This window comes from Pelophylax lessonae (genome assembly GCF_965119305.1).
Source record: "Pelophylax lessonae genome assembly, chromosome: 4".
NCBI classification, from domain to species: Eukaryota; Metazoa; Chordata; class Amphibia; order Anura; family Ranidae; genus Pelophylax; species Pelophylax lessonae.
The window spans coordinates 56,215,919-56,235,954 of record NC_138771.1 but is presented as its reverse complement, the minus strand read 5'-3'; the positions used below and the strand labels follow the sequence as shown (position 1 = coordinate 56,235,954).

The 20,036-nt window shown below is 41.8% G+C and overlaps 1 pseudogene across 1 annotated transcript; it reads left to right on the top strand.

Moving 5' to 3' along the window:
* The first annotated feature begins 17,996 nt into the window (after positions 1–17,996).
* LOC309555254 lies at positions 17,997–18,800 on the top strand (annotated as a pseudogene). Its single transcript has one exon. The product of its transcript is annotated as an uncharacterized misc_RNA (transcript).
* Positions 18,801–20,036: the final 1,236 nt, after the last annotated feature.

The following is a 20,036-nucleotide window of genomic DNA, read 5'->3' as shown; positions in this document are numbered from 1 at the left end:
CTTATATACTCTGGCAAGCCAAGGGTTTTTAATGCAGTACAGTTACTTGGTGAAACATTAACTTCTTGGGGCAAAGGCTGAAAGTAGATCAATCTTATTGTCCTTCCAAACGTTCAGCTTTTGCTCTATGCATTGATAGCTCAAACTGTCGAAATAAAGCTGATGTGAAAAGTACACCTAAAAGAGAAAAAAGGCAGGATTACATATACTTTATCACTCTATCATTTTTTGTCAAATTAAGAAATTAAAGCTATGCATTTTTCCGTTTCATTAACCACTTCTGGACCGGAAGGATTTGCCCCCTTAATGACCAGGCCATTTTTTGCGATTCGGCACTGCATTACTTTAACGGACAATTGCGCGGTCGCACAGTCGTGCGGTCTATAAAATAGATCTTTCTTTTGGTGGTTTTTGATCACCTGTGCGATTTTTATTTTTTGTGCTATAAACAAAAAAATGGCAACAATTCTGAAAAGAAAAAAAAAAACAATAATTTTCACATTCTGCTATATGACATTCCCAAAAAAAAAAAAAGTTAAAAATCTAAATTTTTTAACATTTAAGGCCAATTTGTTTTCTGCTACATATTTTTGGTAAAAAAAATCGCAATAAGCGGATTTTGATTGGTTTGCGCAAAAGTTATCGCGTCTACTAACTATGGGAAAGATTTATGTCATTTTTATAGTTTTTTTTTTTTACTAGTAATGGCGGCGATCTGCGATGTTTTGCGGGACTTCAACATTGCGGCGGACAGATCAAACCCCTAATTGACATTTTTGACATTTTGGGGGGACCAGTGATCAGTGCTAAAAATATGCACTGTTACTGTAATAATGACACTGGCAGGGAAGGGATTAACACTGGGTGATCAAGGGGTTAAATGTGTACCTAGGGGCGTGATTCTAACTGTATGGGGGTTGGGCTTTTGAAATGATCATAGAGACCTGTGTTCCTACATAGAAGGATCACAGACGCTCTGTGATCATTCCAGAGAGAAGAATGGTCAGGTGTGTTTACAACAGCTGACCGTCCTTCTCTCTCAGCGGGGGAGGGATTGCGGATGGCAGGCAGCAATCGGAGCCGCCTGCCTCGTACATCTGAGTCCCCGCTGACGCGCACTCGCCCCCTAGCTGCAGGCGCACAACCCACGTAGACCTATGTAGGTTCATGCAGGAGGGGCTGCGGCAGGCGGTCCAGAAGCTGTTCCTGTGTAGCCAGTGGGCATATACAGAATGGGAGGAGCTGATCATAGGTTCCTGCCCAGTGTTCTCTCATCAGTAAAATGAGCCAATCACACAGGACCCAGAAGAGGGGTGGGAGGGGGAGGAGGAGGTTCACATATACAGTATAGCTGTGCTGGGGGGCACATATACAGTATAGCTGTGTTGGGTGGGGGCGCATATACAGTATAGCTGTGCTGGGGGGGAGGGGTGCACATATACAGTATAGCTGTGCTGGGGTTTGAATGAAGACTACCTGTGTCCACTTGTGGATTTGATCCTCTCATAACTCTTTAGAATCTAGCTGTGTTCCCTTAGAATTAGGTGCAGCAAAGGTAGCCCAGTTCCCTATAGGTCTCTTAGCACTTTATGAGCATAGCCCACCCGGAGATGCTCAAAGTATTTTTAATAGCAAATCTGTCACTACTTTATTGTCTTTTATTTATTTCATGTATTATGTTAAGTGACACTAAACTCTTCAATGAAACAAAAAAAGCCGCTCCAGGTAAGTGAGTCTCTAGGTAATTCCCACACACACTTGTAATGAATAAGGGAAATGATTCCGGACGGCTGCATATCCAAAAATCCTTTTATTGAAACTTCATATGACAAGTGGTTGACAGACAGAGCAGGAGACAAAGAGGTAGACGCATTTTTGCAAATATTAGTGCTTAGCCATTACCTATTGGAACTGGTCACCACAATCACCTATATACAGCTCTAGAGGATCATCATTAGGTTACAGGTGAACTAAGCAGATAAAAATAGTAGTCAGCTGGTATCACAAAGAAAACCCAGCTGCAGTACACGGTACATACACTTAAATCTTGTGTGAAGAGTTCGGTCCAGATCCACTGATAGGAAGAATCTGATACAGCCATGGAGCAAACTCGACACATCATTCAAAATCATTGTATAGTAGCAACAAAATATATAAAATAATAGAAAAAAACATGTGTATATAGATATATATACAGTACATACATACAATCAAGTGATGTTAAGAACAAATGATTTTAAAAGCAAAGTGTTAGATCATCATGAAGACCAATACTAACATATTCTCAATAAAAAAATAAAATAAAAAATAAAATATATATATATATATATATATATATATACAGTATCTCGCAAAAATGAGTACACCCCTCACATTTTTGTAAATATTTTATTATATCTTTTTATGTGACAACACTGAAGAAATGATACTTTGCTACAATGTAAAGTAGTGAGTGTACAGCTTGTATAACAGTGTAAATTTGCTGTCCGCTCAAAATAACTCAACACACAGCCATAAATGTCTAAACCTCTGGCAACAAAAGTGGTTAAGTTAAAATGTCCAAATTGGGCCCAAAATGTCAATATTTTGTGTGGCCACCATTATTTTCCAGCACTGCCTTAACCCCCTTGGGCATGGAGTTCACCAAAGCTTCACAGGTTGCCACATTGACGACATCACAGAGCTGGTGGATGGACCTTGCGCTCCTCCACCATTCATTTGAGGATGCCCCACAGATGCTCATAAGGGTTTAGGTCTTTAGCAAGGCAGTGGTCATCTTGGATTTGTGTTTGGGGTCGTTATTATGTTGTAATACTGCCCTGCGGCCCAGTCTCCGAAGGGAGGGGATCATGCTCTGCTTCAGTATGTCACAGTACATGTTGGCATTCATGGTTCCCTCAATGAACTGTAGCTCCCCAGTGCCGACAGCACTCATGCAGCCCCAGACCATGACACTCCCACCACCATGCTTGACTGTAGGCAAGACACGCTTGTCTTTGTACTCCTCGCCTGGTTGCCGCCCCACACGCTTCACACCATCTGAACCAAATAAGTTTATCTTGGTCTCATCAGACCACAGGACATGGTTCCATTAATGAATGTTCTTGATCTGCTTTTCTTCAACAAACTATTTGCAGGATTTCTTGTGCATCATCTGTTAAAGAGGCTTCCTTCTTGGATGACAGCCATGCAGACCAATTTGATGCAGTGTGCAGCGTATGGTCTGAGCACTGACAGGCTGATCCTCCACCCCTTCAACCTCTCCTGCAATGCTAGCAGCACTCATACATCTATTTCTCAAAGACAACCTCTAAATATGACACTGAGCACGTGCACTCAACTTCTTTGGTTGACCATAGCGAGGCCTGTTCTGAGTTGGAACCTATTAAACCGCTGTATGGTCTTGGCCACCATGCTGCAGCTCAGTTTCAGGGTCTTGGCAATCTTCTTATAGCCTAGTCCAACATTATGTAGAGCAACAATTCTTTTTTCAGATCCTTAGAGAGTTCTTTGCCATTAGGTGCCATGTTGAACTTCCAGTGACCAATATGAGAGTGATAACATCAAATTTAACACACCCGCTCCCCATTCACACCTGAGACCTTGTAACACTAACAAGTCACATGACAACGGGGAGGGAAAGTGGCTAATGGCTAATATATGAGTAAACGAATCTGCTATATGGACCCAAATAAATAAGTAGTTAAGAAAATATGCATTCAGCTAAAAGTAAATAAATGAAGCAGATGCTAATTGAAAATTGCATATACATCCAATGACACGCTAGCATAAATAAGATATAAATACATAAACAGTCATATAATCATAAAGTGCTTGGTGCTGTAGCTTGATAAATAAATATCTGAGTAAGGTGATCCAGTGGCATAAAGTGCAAACGTATATAAACGTATATCGATGAGTCTCTTAATGAAGTGATCCAGTGATATAAGATGCAAATGTATATAGCAGTGACTATGGTGGCTAGTATCCAAAAATATATATATATATGTACATTAAAAAAAATTAAATGTCGACAATCAAAAAATGGAGACAGCTGTAATTATATAGAATATATGCCGTATAGAATATTATAAAGTGCTGAGTGCAGTGATGTTGTGGGGGATAAATAGTAACAAAAGTGAAGTGCAAAGTGGGCTATATAAATAAAAAATAAAAGTGCAAATGCTCTTATGCCCAGTTGAAGTTATGCACAGTGAAAGTGATCCAATGCTTGGTGCATAAATCTTAAATCAAAGTCCATAGGTGATGGTGCTTAATCTTTATATGGCAATCCCATAGGTCTTCTATTTAAAGGGGGTGCCCAGGGTGGTAATGAAATAGATTGCACTCACCAGAGTGCCCAACCCCACAAAGGCGTATTAGGCAGGGGTATATATAAGCTGTATACCACAGCGTAGAGATGGCTTGTCCTGGGGATCTTGGACACTGCTCACATGTCTGTACGTCTCGGTACCAAAGGGATGTGGGGGAGTAAGTGCTGTTCCACAGCGTTCAGTGTACTTCCTGGTTGGTACTCCAGCAGTGGTGTGTATATAAATGAACAAGGGGGGGACACATAGTGTGATACCGTAGTATAAATTTATTGAAATATCATAAAATCGGGTACTCACAATGTTGTAGCAGGTATTGCACATAAAATCCAAATAGGGGGGACCGTGTGGGCGCACACGCCAAAAAGTTTGTAGTTCCGGAACGCAGTGTGTTCCACAAAGGTCCCAGATGCGGAATTGATGCAACTACGCTGGACGCGTTTCGCCATAGACGTCCTCAGCACTGCTGATCCTGCACAAGTGCTGCTGAGGACGTCTATGACGAAACGCGTCCAGCGTAGTTGCATCACTTCCGGATCCGGGACCTTTGGGGAACACACATGCTCGGGTGAACATCATGAGCATTAGATGCACTAAAGGAAGGTTGCAAAAAATCTAAAAAAATTAATAAAAAAACACACACACAGAAGTGGGTACTAGCAGACTGAAGGCAACTAGCTGGAAAAAAAATGAAGGAAATAGGTGCTAAAAGACTGCAGGAAGTTAGCTGGAAAAAAAAACGAAAGTAGTTGCTAAGAGACTGAAGGCAACTAGAAAAAAATTAAAGGAAATAGGTGCTAATAGACTGTATGAAATTAGCTGAAAAAAAGGGAAGATTCTCTTCAGCAAGGGGAAGTCAATCATAAAAATAGGTAAGATCCCACTCTAAATTTAGCCCTTTGGGCATTTGTGAAAATCCAGAAGACTTCCAGCTTGCGCAGCAACCAAGGTGGTCTTTTTACTTTCAATCCCCTGTAGTTGTAGAGCTGTGAGATCGCCACCATGTGATCTGTTAGAATGATTGGCAACATTTGTAGAGTGGTTCTTCTGTATATCATACACATGATCATGGAGGCCATCCCCCAATCTCCTTGTTGTTCTGCCCACATAATGTATGTGACAGATCTTACACGTAATCAAGTATAATAAGTATCTGGTGTTACAATTTATAAAATCTTTGACACTATAATTTCTACCACTAACTGTAGACTTCAATCCCTCTCCCTTAATCAAACGTGGACAACCAGGGCAATCTTTTGTGCCAAACTTGTGGTTCCCCTTAAAATTAAGTTGAGTGGTCCCCCGCTTATTACTAGATGGAAAATATATGTATGTGTCTGTGTTATGAACAACAACAAGCCCCCTTTGTCGGAATTCTTTAGAACTATAGAGCGGTCTTCTCTTAACTGCTCAAGTGAATATTTTTCCTTGGTGCTCAAGTTGTCGGTCAGAACTCATCCTCCAGACACCAACCGTGAAGCCAGTCTAGTAAGTTCCTGTTCAATAGCTTTCTGGAAACAATCCATCTCTTTACCTCCTAGACTGGATAGGGTAAAAATCTGAACGAGATTTAAATGAAACCGAATCCATTAATCCCTAATCCTCCCCTTCCTCTAATTGAGACTCATGGGCCAGATCAATCAAATCCCATAAATTGCACTAATCCCTAAAATCTAACTCAAGATCAACTGGTGATACATGTTTATCCTCTTTTCGCTTCTTTTTAATGTCACAAAAATAGTGTTTACGTAAAGTAAAGGAATGTGCAAATTTATTCAGATCTAAAATAGTGTCAAAAAAGTTGAAATGGCGTGAAGGACAAAAGTTTAATCCCTTTAGAGAGCAAAGAGAGATCAACCTCTGTCAGTGCTTTTGTTGTAGTCTTCTCAAGGGGTAACGATCCCTGCCACCCATATCTTCTTTTCTTCTTGCCTCCTCGTCGGGTTTTCTAAAATGTTTTTTTTATCAGTTTCTTTTTCTTGTTGGCACACCCTGACTTCTCTTTTAAATGCTGTGGCTGTCCTTGTCTGATATCCGACACATCTCTATCACCAGAATCAGTTGATGAATCAGCAGCAGACATTGCCAGGGTTTGATCCAAAGTCTCATTTTCCATTTCTGAAAAGCTGACTTTTTTGATGATGCCATCCGGGCCATTGTTTTCTTTTTGTTCCTTTTATTAGGCATCCTAAAATGTTGGGGTTTTCTGCACACATAAACTGAATTGGATTCATAGTCAAGCCTGTCACTTGGTAATTTCTCTTTTTTCCAGCTATAACTTCTTTTTCCATTCTATCAAGCTTCTCATTCAGCTTGACATTCAGACTCTCAAACATAGGTGAATCCTTGTAGGGTATGATTTCTTTCTATATTTGTGCAATTTCATCCTGCAGCCTTTCCAGGTCCTGAGTTTCAGATGCTATGATGATCCGCATCAGTTCAAATGAGCTTGCCAACAAAGCGTCAGTCCACTGCCTTTTCAAATTCTCTGATGCTAACTCAAAAGTCGGGAACTTTTTAATGCGCAATCCACGGGGGATTCGTTCCACAACCAAATACTCCGTTAGGGTGCACTTGTCCAAGTAGGACTTCATTTCTTTAACCATTGATCAAGCTTCCAGAACAGCCATTTAAAAAGTCCCAGCATTATCATCCACCGCTGCCTGTTGCTGTTGTCTTGTATCTGATCTTAAAGGATTGTCATGTATGGTCCTCAAGGTTCTACTATACGGTTCCCCTGCTACAACATCCCCACAGTCAGTAGTCATATTGCAAACATTCAATCAGTAAATAGGACCTCCTAGTGTGTGTATAAACGTGTCACCACACAAATTGAATCAATCCATGGGGTAATAGGCAGATGAACTCACTGAGCAAGCAAGTGCAAATCCGGAATCATATCCTTTTATGACACTAAACTCTTAAAAAAGTTTTAAGTTTTAAAAAAATAGGTTTATTCAAGAGTTTTCCTAAGTCAAAAAGTACCTTCAGTTGCTCTCAGCCTCCACCAAATCTTCAAATTAACTTTTTCTTGCTGTGATCTGACTTCTTGTTAGAGGATGGTTACGTTGATTCTCCATGGTCCCACTGTATGTAAGAACATAGTCACCCTCTCTTGACCAACCCCGAGATAGACTATGGACTATGGGATTTGTTGTGTGCCAAACAAGACCCATTCAAGTGAATAGGAACGTACCGCAGCTGCTCTGCAACCAGTGGTGGCTTTGTTAATAGGGGGCGCAGGGGCGCTGCCCCCCCCCCAAGGCTAGTCATCCGTACATCACCATTGAAAAAAAAAAATGTGTTCCTTTAAGTGTGCGCGGGGCGCCGGACACACTGCTGTCTATAGTGAGAGGTTTAGGGGTTTTGGTATCTTGTGATTTTTTCTGGGAAGCTGATTGGTGTCCTTTAGAGTGTCCTCCCACTGTACCATTGCCATCCTGTGAGTGGTCCATAGGACGTCCGACGTCGTAGGGCAGTGCTTGGGCGTCACTGTCTTCTTCCCGCATTGGAACCAGAACGCGGTAGAGCCTGCCTGAGCCTCACCCCATGCGGACATCCACTGGCTCTGCTACACACCGGACCGCTACAGATTAAAGACAGCGCTACAACAAGCCAGCCAGGAGGACAGCTTTGAGACTGAGAGCAGGAGGGAGCACAGTCGATCCCCGACTTCAACTCTTACTTACTTACTCTGCTGCTGCTGAACACAAAAGGTGAGTGGAAGCAACCCCCCATCACCAGCTTGCCAGGGAAGGGAATGGATCATGTAATGGGCAGACTGGAAGAATTTAGCAGGTGGAGTAGGCCTCCAGTAGAGAGGCCAGCCTCAGCGCTTGCCTAGGTGATTTATTCAGATTTTTTTAAAAACGAAGTAGAGTATGTATATAAGGGCTATGGCGCTACTGTGTGTAATAATAAGGGTAGAGTAAAAATCAGTTGTGCCCAACTTCAATATAAATAGGAAGAAATAGGAGACTGGAGCTGAGATGTGTATTCTGTATACCCTCTTGTTCGATGCACATAATGTGGTACATATATCCAGTAACCAGTAAATGAATAAATAAATGCAATAAATGAATCCAATAAATAGATCAATAAATAAATAAATAACCAGTGCTGGGTGATAAAATAATAAGTGGGTTGGTCAATAACTGTGTCTAGGTGCACATTAATTGATGCAGTGGAAATGTAAACGCTAATATACCCACAGATATGGTGCAAAAATCCAGACAACTTGCCAAACAAAGTGCTATGTGCAAAAAATGTTTATATATATATATATGCCAATAACTGTGTTATACAATATGAACAAAGTGCTATGTGCAAGGAAAAATTCCCACAATCGAATGCTTGGTGCTTTCCTTAATTCTTGCTGTGCTTAATATGGTGCTCTGCTCCCCTTATGGTGTTGAACTCACCGCAAATAGTTCCCCATAAAGGGATAAGAAGCCTTAAGCAGCAAGTGGGTCCCTGGGTAATCATGTGTATTCTTCTGGATGCTTAGAATAGGTAATCTACACCTCCTGATCCCTTTGGGGTATTGGTATTCATAAACCGGAGCCTGGCGGCTCCTCTGTTGTCACTTCCAGCTATTTTTTGCTGCGTTTTTTGCCGCAAAGCAATGCCTATTACATTTTTCTGTTTGCGCCCCCCAAAAAATTTTGAGCACCAGCCGCCACTGCCTGTGACTGTTTGAAATACACGCAGTTGCAGTAGGATGTTGCAGCCTTTCAAGTGGTGAAACTGTCAAACCTGAGCTGACATTTCAAATGCTGCAGTGCATTGCTTTTCAGAGGATCAGCAAGGTAAACAAGCCCCTACAGAGACACAGACAGCAATAAAAACCTGACAGTGGTTCTAACTCTGCTGCTCTCCCACCACCATGTAAAAAAAAAAAAAAAAAAGGTTTTTCTTTAGTTATACTTTAACACACACGATGATGCAAGATGTTTCTGTAGGTGCTTATAATTTAAAAAAAAAATAAAAAATGGTACTTTCTAGAAATCAGTAGAAACTGTGAACATGTAAAAACATAAATACCGTGGCTATATTTAATGAAGCGATCTTAGGTGATAATTACAAAATAAATTAACACATTACCATTTAGGCAGAAATTATATTGATGAAACCAGACCAGATGAGATGGAACATAAAGATGAATTCTAATTTGTTGCTGTAGGTTACTACACATAAAGCCCAACTCCAAGAAAGGTAAAAGTCCTTCCTTGCAGTGGGACTGCCCCCATTCTTCAAGGATTGTTTGTTTAGATCTAGGGGACAGGAAAAGCAGTTTTACTTACCAGTGCTTCCCCCACAGGCGAAGCTCCCCTATGTTCTGGCAGTAGACTGTTTCTTGGCACCTTCGTGCCCAGTACAGGGCTAGGATACCTGCATTGATCATTATGATGTCAGAGGCCTCCAACCACAAGTGTATAGGGGAGGAAGAACCTGCAAGAATCTGTCCTGCAGCTGCAGGAGCAGAGAATCGGGTAAGTAAAACAGTTTTTTCCCAGCACCCTAGATGTAAATGAGCATTTGGGACTTGGAGCGCAGAGACTTCGGGCAGCTGGGTGAAAATGTTGAAGCGGCGGGTGTGCGCGGGCACGTGTCGGATGTGCGCTAAGCGGCGTGTGTGCGCGGGCTCGCGGCGGGTGCGCGCACAAATGTTTGACCACATATGTTCTAGCACCCGTTAATTTAACGGGCTTAATGTCTAGTATAGTTATATTAGTCCATCTTGGACCTATGTAATTATTTATGTACCATACCTGTGGAAGCTGGAAATCTCATTAGTAGACATCATTACTACAATGATTGCTGTGGTCACCTGAGGCCCGTGCCAAGCGGTGACATTAAGAGAATAATTTACATTTTCTTAATGAATGCAAATCACTCTCTGATTGGATGACTCTTTGCATTAATTGAGAAAATGCAAAGTGTTCTCTAAATGGCAGCCATGCCGAGCGAGCGACCTCCTTGGCACTGGACCTGGAACCTAATGGTGCTCATGATAGTATCGGTGCATAACACAGTGATTTCCAGTTTCCACAGTAATCCCACAGGCATGGCACATACTGTACATACTTACAGTGCCTTGCGAAAGTATTCGGCCCCCTTGAACATTTCGACCTTTTGCCACATTTCAGGCTTCAAACATAAAGATATAAAACTGTAATTTTTTGTGAAGAATCAACAACAAGTGGGACACAATCATGAAGTGGAACAAAATTTATTGGATATTTCAAACTTTTTTAACAAATAAAAAACTGAAAAATTGGGCGTGCAAAATTATTCAGCCCCCTTAAGTTAATACTTTGTAGCGCCACCTTTTGCTGCAATTACAGCTGTAAGTCGCTTGGGGTATGTCTCAATCAGTTTTGCACATCGAGAGACTGAAATTTTTGCCCATTTCTCCTTGCAAAACAGCTCGAGCTCAGTGAGGTTGGATGGAGAGCGTTTGTGAACAGCAGTTTTCAGTTCTTTCCAAAGATTCTAGATTGGATTCAGGTCTGGACTTTGACTTGGCCATTCCAACACCTGGATATGTTTATTTGTGAACCATTTCATTGTAGATTTTGCTTTATGTTTTGGATCATTGTCTTGTTGGAAGACAAAGCTCCGTCCCAGTCTCAGGTCTTTTGCAGACTCCATCAGGTTTTCTTCCAGAATGGTCCTGTATTTGGCTCTATCCATCTTCCCATCAATTTTAACCATCTTCCCTGTCCCTGCTGAAGAAAAGCAGGCCCAAACCATGATGCTGCCACCACCATGTTTGACAGTGGGGATGGTGTGTTCAGGGTGATGAGCTGTGTTGCTTTTACGCTAAAAACATAACGTTTTGCATTGTTGCCAGAAAGTTTGATTTTGATTTCATCTGACCAGAGCACCTTCTTCCACATGTTTGGTGTGTCTCCCAGGTGGCTTGTGGCAAACTTTAAACAACACTTTTTATGGATATCTTTAAGAAATGGCTTTCTTCTTGCCACTCTTCCATAAAGGCCAGATTTGTGCAGTATACGACTGATTGTTGTCCTATGGACAGAGTCTCCCACCTCAGCTGTAGATCTCTGCAGTTCATCCAGAGTGATCATGGGCCTCTTGGCTGCATCTCTGATCAGTCTTCTCCTTGTATGAGCTGAAAGTTTAGAGGGACGGCCAGGTCTTCGTAGATTTGCAGTGGTCTGATACTCCTTCCATTTCAATATTATCGCTTGCACAGTGCTCCTTGGGATGTTTAAAGCTTCGGAAATATTTTTGTATCCAAATCTGGCTTTAAACTTCTCCACAGCAGTATCTCGGACCTGCCTGGTGTGTTCCTTGTTCTTCATGATGCTCTCTGCGCTTTAAACGGACCTCTATCACAGTGCAGGTGCATTCATACAGAGACTTGATTACACACTTGATTCTATTTATCATCATTAGTCATTTAGGTCAACATTGGATCATTTAGAGATCCTCACTGAACTTCTGGAGAGAGTTTGCTGCACTGAAAGTAAAGGGGCTGAATAATTTTGCACGCCCAATTTTTCAGTTTTTTATTTGTTAACAAAGTTTGAAATATCCAATAAATTTCGTTCCACTTCATGATTGTGTCCCAATTGTTGTTGATTCTTCACAAAAAAGTACAGTTTTATATCTTTATGTTTGAAGCCTGAAATGTGGCAAAAGGTCGCAAAGTTGAAGGGGGCCGAATACTTTCGCAAGGCACTGTACATTGATCCAAGCTTGACCAATGTAACTATGCAAATGCATCCATACTAAAATTTCAGTATTAATCCTTGAAGTGCGGGAGGCAGCCCCATTTCAAGGAAGGATTTTTACTTTCCTTGGAGTTCAGCTTTGCATTAACAGAATAAGACCTGGATGACGGTATACACTTTAAAGGAAATAGAATATAGTGCAAAATACCCACTAGGTGGCATAGCTAATGCATTTGGGGCTTTGTTACATTTCCATCATCCTTACAATGTAACAGGGAAAGATAGAAAAAGAAAACAAATATGGAGTAGAAAGAGACAGTCATGTGTATCTGAATATGGAAATATACAGTATCTCACAAAAGTGAGTACACCCCTCACATTTTTCTAAATATTTTATTATATCTTTTCATGTGACAACACTGAAGAAATTACACTTTGCTACAATGTAAAGTAGTTAGTGTACAGCTTGTATGCCCACACAAGCACAGAAAAAAAGTTCAAACTCCATGTAGGTAGTGTCTTAGTTTTGATTCTCACAAATGACCCTAGTGCTGCAAGACAAGACAACACTGCATTAAAATCCAAATTATCTTTCCCCGTCTTCCGTACTGTAGGGACAACATCACCATCCTGCCGACAACATCCTAGGAATGCTGAGTAGCACACATCAGATGAGAAGACGCTGTAGCACAGTGCAGAACTGTCTCCCTGCAAGATCTGAGCTATGCAGCATTCCCCAGGATCTTGTTGGAAGGAGCATGCTGGCACTGCAGGTAGAAGTCAGGAAATAGGTAAGTACAGTATCTCACAAAAGTGAGTACACCCCTCACATTTTTGTAAATATTTTATTACATCTTTTCATGTGACAACACTGAAGAAATTACACTTTGCTACAATGTAAAGTAGTGAGTGTACAGCTTCTAAAACAGTGTCAATTTGCTGTCCCCTCAAAATAACTCAACACACAACCATTAAAGTCTAAACCGCTGGCAACAAAAGTGAGTACACCCCTAAGTGAAAATGCCTAAATTGTCAATATTTTGTGTGGCCACCATTATTTTCCAGCACTGCCTTAACCCTCTTCGGGATGGAATTCACCAGAGCTTCACAGGTTGCCACTGGAGTCCTCTTCCACTCCTCCATGACGACATCACGGAGCTGATGGATGTTAGAGACATTTGCGCTCCTCCACCTTCCCTTTGTGGATGCCCCACATATGCTCAATAGGGTTTAGGTCTGGAGACATGCTTAGCCAGTCCATCACCTTTACCCTCAGCTTCTTTAGCAAGGCAGTGTTTGTCTTTGAGATGAGTTTGGGATCGTTATCATATTGGAATACTGCCCTGCGGCCCGGTCTTCGAAGGAAGGGGATCATGCTCTGCTTCAGTATGTCACAGTATATGTTGTCATGCATGGTTCCCTCAATGAACTGTAGCTCCCCAGTGGCGGTAGCACTCATGCAGCCCCAGACCATGACACTCCCCCAACAATGCTTGACTGTAGGCAAGACAGACTTGTCTTTGTACTCCTTATCTGGTTGCCGCTGCACACGCTTGACACCATCTGAACCAAATAAGTTAATCTTTGTCTCATTAGACCACAGGACATGTTTGCAGTAATCCATGTTCTTAGTCTGCTTGTCTTCAGCAAACTGTTTGTGGGATTTCTTGTGCATCATCTTTAGAAGGGGCTTCCTTCTGGGACGACAGCCATGCAGACCAATTTGATGCAGTGTGCAGCATATGGTCTAAACACTGACAGGCTGACCTCCCACCCCTTCAACCTCTGCAGCAATGCTGGCAGCACTCATACGTCTATTTCCCAAAGACAACCTCTGGATATGACGCTGAGCACATGCACTCAACTTCTTCGGTTGACCACGGCGAGGCCTGTTCTGAGTGGAATCTGTCCTGTTAAACCGCTGTATGGTCCTGGCCACCGTGCTTCAGCTTAGTTTCAGGGCAATCTTCTTATAGCCTAGGCCATATTTATGTAGAGCAACAATTCTTTTTTTTCAGATTCTCAGAGAGTTCTTTGCCATGAGGTGTTAGTTGAACTTCCAGTGACCAGTATGAGAGAGTGAGAGTGATAACACCAACTTTAACACACTTGGTTCCCATTCTCACCTGAGACCTTGTAACACTAACTAGTCACATGACACCGGGGAGGGAAAATGGCTAATTTAGCCCAATGTGGACATGTTCACTTAGGGGTGTACTCACTTTTGTTGCCGGCAGTTTAGACAATTATGGATGTGTGTTGAGTTATTTTGAGGGGGCAGCAAATTTACACTGTTGTACAAGCTGTACACTCACTACTTTACATTGTAGCAAAATGTAATTTCTCCAGTGTTGTCACATGAAAAGATATAATAAAATATTTACTAAAATATGAGTGGTGTACTCACTTTCATGAGATACTGCATCAGAAATTGACATACAGTCAATGCAACACTCGGAAAGCAGCTGGCACATATCAATATAGTAAAACTGCTTGGGGGTACAACGAATTCTGATCTTCTGATGGGACAGGTAATAAAAATTCAACAGGATAAAGTTCTTTAGGATTAATAAATTGGTCCAAGAGGCGGAAAAGTAGACACAAAGGGTGCTCAATGGACAACACTGTGATGGAGCTGAGACAATATAGTAGAAGATTAGAGAATTATGATAAGATTCCTTGAAGAGGTGGGTTTTTTCTCTTCACCTCCCTACATAGCCTTTTTTATATAATATAATATTATATATATATATATATATATATATATATATATATATATATATATATATATATATATCTACACTGCTCAAAAAAATTCAAGGACCACTTTGAAAAGATATCAGATCTCACAGATCTCAATAGGGAAAAATATCATTCTGGATATCTATACTGATATGGACTGGGTAATGTGTTATGAACTAAAGGATGCCACATCATTTGATGGAAATAAAAACGATCACCCTACAGAGGGCTGAATTCAAAGACACCTCAAAAATCAAAGTGAAAAAATGATGCAGCAGGCTAGTCCATTTTGCTGAAATTTCATTGCAGCGACTCAAAATGGTACTTAGTAGTTTGTACGGCCCCCACATGCTTGTATGCATGCCCGACAATGTTGGGGCATGCTCCTAATGAGACGTTGGATGATGTTCTGGGGTATTTTCTCCCAGATCTGGACCAGGGCATCACTGAGATCCTGAACAGACTGAGATGCAACCTGGCGGCGTTGGACCGACCGAAACATAATGTCCCAGAGGTATTCTGTTGGGTTTAGGTCATGCAAGTTTGGGGGCCATTCAGTGGTATCAGTTTCTTCAGCCTCCAGGAACTGGCTGCATACTCTCACCACATGAGGCCAGGCAATTTCGTGCACCAGGAAGAACCCAGGACCAACTGCACCAGCATAGGGTCTGACAACTGGCCCAAGGATTTCATCCGGATACCTAATGGCAGTCAGAGTGCTATTGTCTAGCCTGTAGAGATCTGTGCATCCCTCCATGGATATGCCTCCCCAGACCATCACTGACTCACCACCAAACCGGTCATGCTGAACGATGTTACAGGCAGCATAATGTTCTCCATGACTTCTCCAGACCCTTTCGTGTCTGTCACATGCTCAGGGTAAACCTGCTCTCATCTGTGAAAAGCACAGGGCTCCAGTGGTGGACCTGCCAAATTTGGTGCTTAATGGTAAGTGCCAATCAAGCTCCACAGTGCCGGGCAGTGAGCACAGGGCCCACTAGAGGACGTCAGGCCCTCAGGTCACCCTTATGAAATCTGTTTCTGAATGTTTAGTCAGAGACATTCACACCAGTGGTCTGCTGGAGGTCATTTTGTAGGGCTCTGACAGTGCTCATCCTGTTCCTCCTTGCACAAAGGAGCAGATCCCGGTCCTGCTGATGGGTTAAGGACCTTCTACAGCCTTGTCCAGCTCTCCTAGAGTAACTGCCTGTCTCCTGGAATCTCCTTAATGCTATTGAGACTGTGCTGGGTGACACAACAAACCTTCTGGCACCGACAGGTATTGATGTGGCATCCTGGAGGAGTTGGACTGCCTGTGCAACCTCTATAGGGTCCAGGTATCGCCTCATGCTACCAGTAGTGACACTGACCCTAGCCAAATGCAAAACTAGGGAAAAACAGTCAGAAAAGATGAGTTGGGAAAAAAAAATGCAGGTGGCCTCCACCTGTAAAACCATTCGTGTTTTGCAGGGCAACTCATTGTTGCCCCTTTAGTGCACCTGTTGTTAATTTCATTAACCCCAAAGCATCTGAAACTGATTAACAACACCCTCTGCTACTTAACTGACCAGATTAATATCCCAGGAGTTTAATTGACTTGATGCTATGCGCTGATTAAAAAGTGTTCCTTTAATTGTTTTGAGCAGTGTATATACATTGTGACAGTCCAAGGTCGGTCCAGTCATGGTGTGTTTATAGGCAAAAGGCACACATGATTTACATTAATTCAGGGTGTAAAGCTCAGAGCATTGTATTTGAAATGATGAAGACTGGCTTGTCAGTATTGACCAGGTTTTTTAATCCCGGATCCAGGCCTGGAGCTTGAAGGCTTCAAAGTGTCTTGGGTGGTATGGAGCCTTCAATCCTGTGATAAGGTCTTGCTGGAGACCTGCAGGCAGTGTGAGTGCATGGGTGTGCAGATTAGTTATAAGCCACGCCTGAAGAAAGCTCAAAGCTCCCATTTGGAGACAGAGCCCTTGTTTGAGGATAGTGGTATGCTCCAGCCAGTAGTGTATTTAGGTTTTGTGCTGCCCTAGGCCTGACTAAACTCGTGCACCCCCTCATTTAAATATGGCCCACCCCTTCCTGTCAATGCCACACCCCTTCCTGTTTAAGACCCCCCTGTCATCTGCAAACCACACCCCTTCCTTTTTAGGCTTCACCAACGCAGCAGCTAGTGTGAATGGACCCTAAGCTGTGTTGAGGGGCTTTTGCTTGCATCAAGGTTTTCCATACCTATGCAAGTCTATTGGAATGCAAAATCTGCATTAAGTTCAGGTAAATGCAGGTCAGAAGGAGGTCAAGTGCACCTGTCAATGAATTCTGAATGATCACTGAAACATCTCAAACTGATGTCAGAACAAATGCCAGTGCTAAGTGATAACAAAAGCAGTTCCAGTGGTGGAAGTTGTAATGATATCTTGCACTGGATATACTAAAAGCTGTCGCAAGCAACCATTTGTCAGCACGGGCAACCATGTTGTTCAGTAACACAGTCTAGCAAGCCAAATGTGTACTCAGTGATTTTCTTCCCCCTCTCCCTCCTTCAATTAATTCCTCGAATGCTGAGAGTTTCGACTTCAAACAAGCCATTATCTGAACAGATGTCTGGACGGATATCTGTTCTGATACTCAGGCCGGTCGTAAAGCCATAACCGGGCAAAGAAGAATAATGGCTAATGGGTCGTAAAACAGAGCCATTCAAGAGCTTGGTTAATTGAACACATTCACACACAAATTCATAACTTTAAACACAAATAAGATATGTCTCTAGAAAGTGTATAGTTAAATGCAAAATAAAATACTGAACGTAACGAGATCATACATGACCACTTTAGCTCCTATGGGAGACAAGCTAGCTGTCAGGTGCCTTATGGGTCAGAGGTTACTTTGAGATAGCCGGTGTTTGGTATCTATGGATATAAAATTCAATGCTGCACAATAATCTATCAGTTTCAAGAAGGCAACTGGTAGATATTGGAAGATATGAATTATGTTATAAATCTGTCTATACGGGAGGTTCCTTGGTAGTGTCATAAACCTTAGGGGCAGCCCATGACCACTGTGTTTATTGGTCAGGAGCATCTGTTAACACCCCCTGCGGTCTCTGAGAAAAAGAGAGAGAAGCAGACGGGGTTAGAGTTCTCAGGGTAACATCAAGAAGAAACATCTATCAAGTTTGAGAACCAGCAGACATAGAGTCAGAACATTGAAGGAAATCATGGACCGTTTAAGGAAAATGATAAACACACTTGGCAAGCGTTTGTCCTCAAACAAGCTCTTAAAGTGTGTTTTGTTGAACACAGCGGTTGAACTCTTTGGTTGTATAAACTCTCCCTCTTTTGTTACACCAAGTCAAAGCTATTATTGGGATATAGAAAACTTTGATCAATTGTGCACACTCACAATGTCCCGAAATCACAGACCCCGATTTAACAGAAAGCTTAGCCACATTGCCAGCTTTAGATGGGAGCTCCTTGCCATGCATGGCTGCAGAGGAAGAACCAGCGAGTAATACTGAGCCACAGGCTACACAACAGATCTTCTATTTCTTGGTTCCTGCAGATTTAATTTCACATGTTGTCATACAGGATTGTGATACAGAAATCTTGTATGAGTTACTGAATTGTGTACAAGAAATAGATATTACACCTAGTATCCTAAGGAACAGTTATGATCTCTACGAATCAAACAAGAAAAGGAGTTGTGTGCTTGGAAATGAAACCATACAAACCTTGGACGATGGTGATACAGAAATCTCCTTGTATGATTTACTGAGCTATGTAGATGGAATAGATGCTACTCCTACACCTAGTATCTTCTGGAACAGTTACGATCTCCACAAATCCAAACAAGGAAAAAAACGTGTGAGCCTGAAAAAAACTGGAGCACATCAAATGAAGAATTCTGCAGCTTTGAGGATTTGATGCTCATGGATGTATCCACACTATCCGAAGAGAGAGCGGAACCGGTATCTTCTATGCCATGGATTAGTAGAAGAAAAAAGTGTCTTGCATTTTTTTAGGACTCGGCTATGTACATCTGTAATATGTCCCGTTAATCTATAGGTATAGGGGACCTAACTGTAGCCCATAGCCAGAATTTAGATCTACAAAGTTCCAAGTCACAGCTACTATCAGTCAGACCTACTATTGTCAAAATCACCTACTCCACTAGGCACACTGGGGTTGATTTTGCTAGGGCTAGTGCGGACTTTGGTGCAGCTGTGCATGGTAGCCAATTGGCTTCTAATTTCAGGCTGTTCAATTAAGCTTTGATTGGCTTCTATGCAGAGCTGCACCGGATTTTGCACTCTCCAGTTCTGGTGAATTAACCCCAGTTGGCTCCTGATCATCTAGCTTTCTCATCACCTATCTGACACATAACTCAGAGGAGCTCCTTCCTTGCATGGCCGTTTGGCACCCAATGTGTTGGATGCACCTGTGAGACCTAAACCTTTTCACAATCTTATTGGTTACTATCTCTGCAAAGGATGTAACGTATGTAAGGTCAACTGTCACCATGGGAGAAAATTAATTTCCTTTCAGTCTACAATTACAAAATCTGTTTTTCCCATAAAACATTTTTTGTTACCTGTAATACGACACATGTTGTTTATCTTCTTACTTGTCCATGTAAGAAGCAATAGGTTGTACTATCAGAACGTTTGCAATCCGAGTAAATGAACATATTGCAAACATAGAAAAGGGACAGACCAATCATAGCGTTCCAAAACATTATTTACTCCATCACAATAAAAACCCTAGAGGGACCCTTTTTCAAGTGATAGACCACTATGTGGCCCCATGGAGGGGGGGCTCGAGGAAACGAGGGGTCTCACGCCTCGAAACATACTGGATCTACACATTACAGAGTTATGCGCCATATGGACTAAATATAGATTGGGACATAAATTCATTTATTAGCACTGCTTAGATGCTGATTATGAATAAAGGTCCCATTCTCCTGTTTCAGGTAAATAATGTGCATCATTATGTACATCCAGTGTTTTTTACCCTAATAATTACAAATATGACCAATTTTTTCGTTCACTAGTTCCTTTTCCTTAGTCCTTTTATCTTTGCATAGGACTTTTTGCACAAAAAAACTGTCTGTTGCATAAAGTTTTAAAATAAGTTTTAAATTTTTATAATTATTAAAACTAGTTTATATATTTGTTTTTTATGAATTCAATTAAGCCTTGAAGTTGTATCCACATTAAGACAACCTCCTTGTCCAAATGGATGATACAAATGTTTGG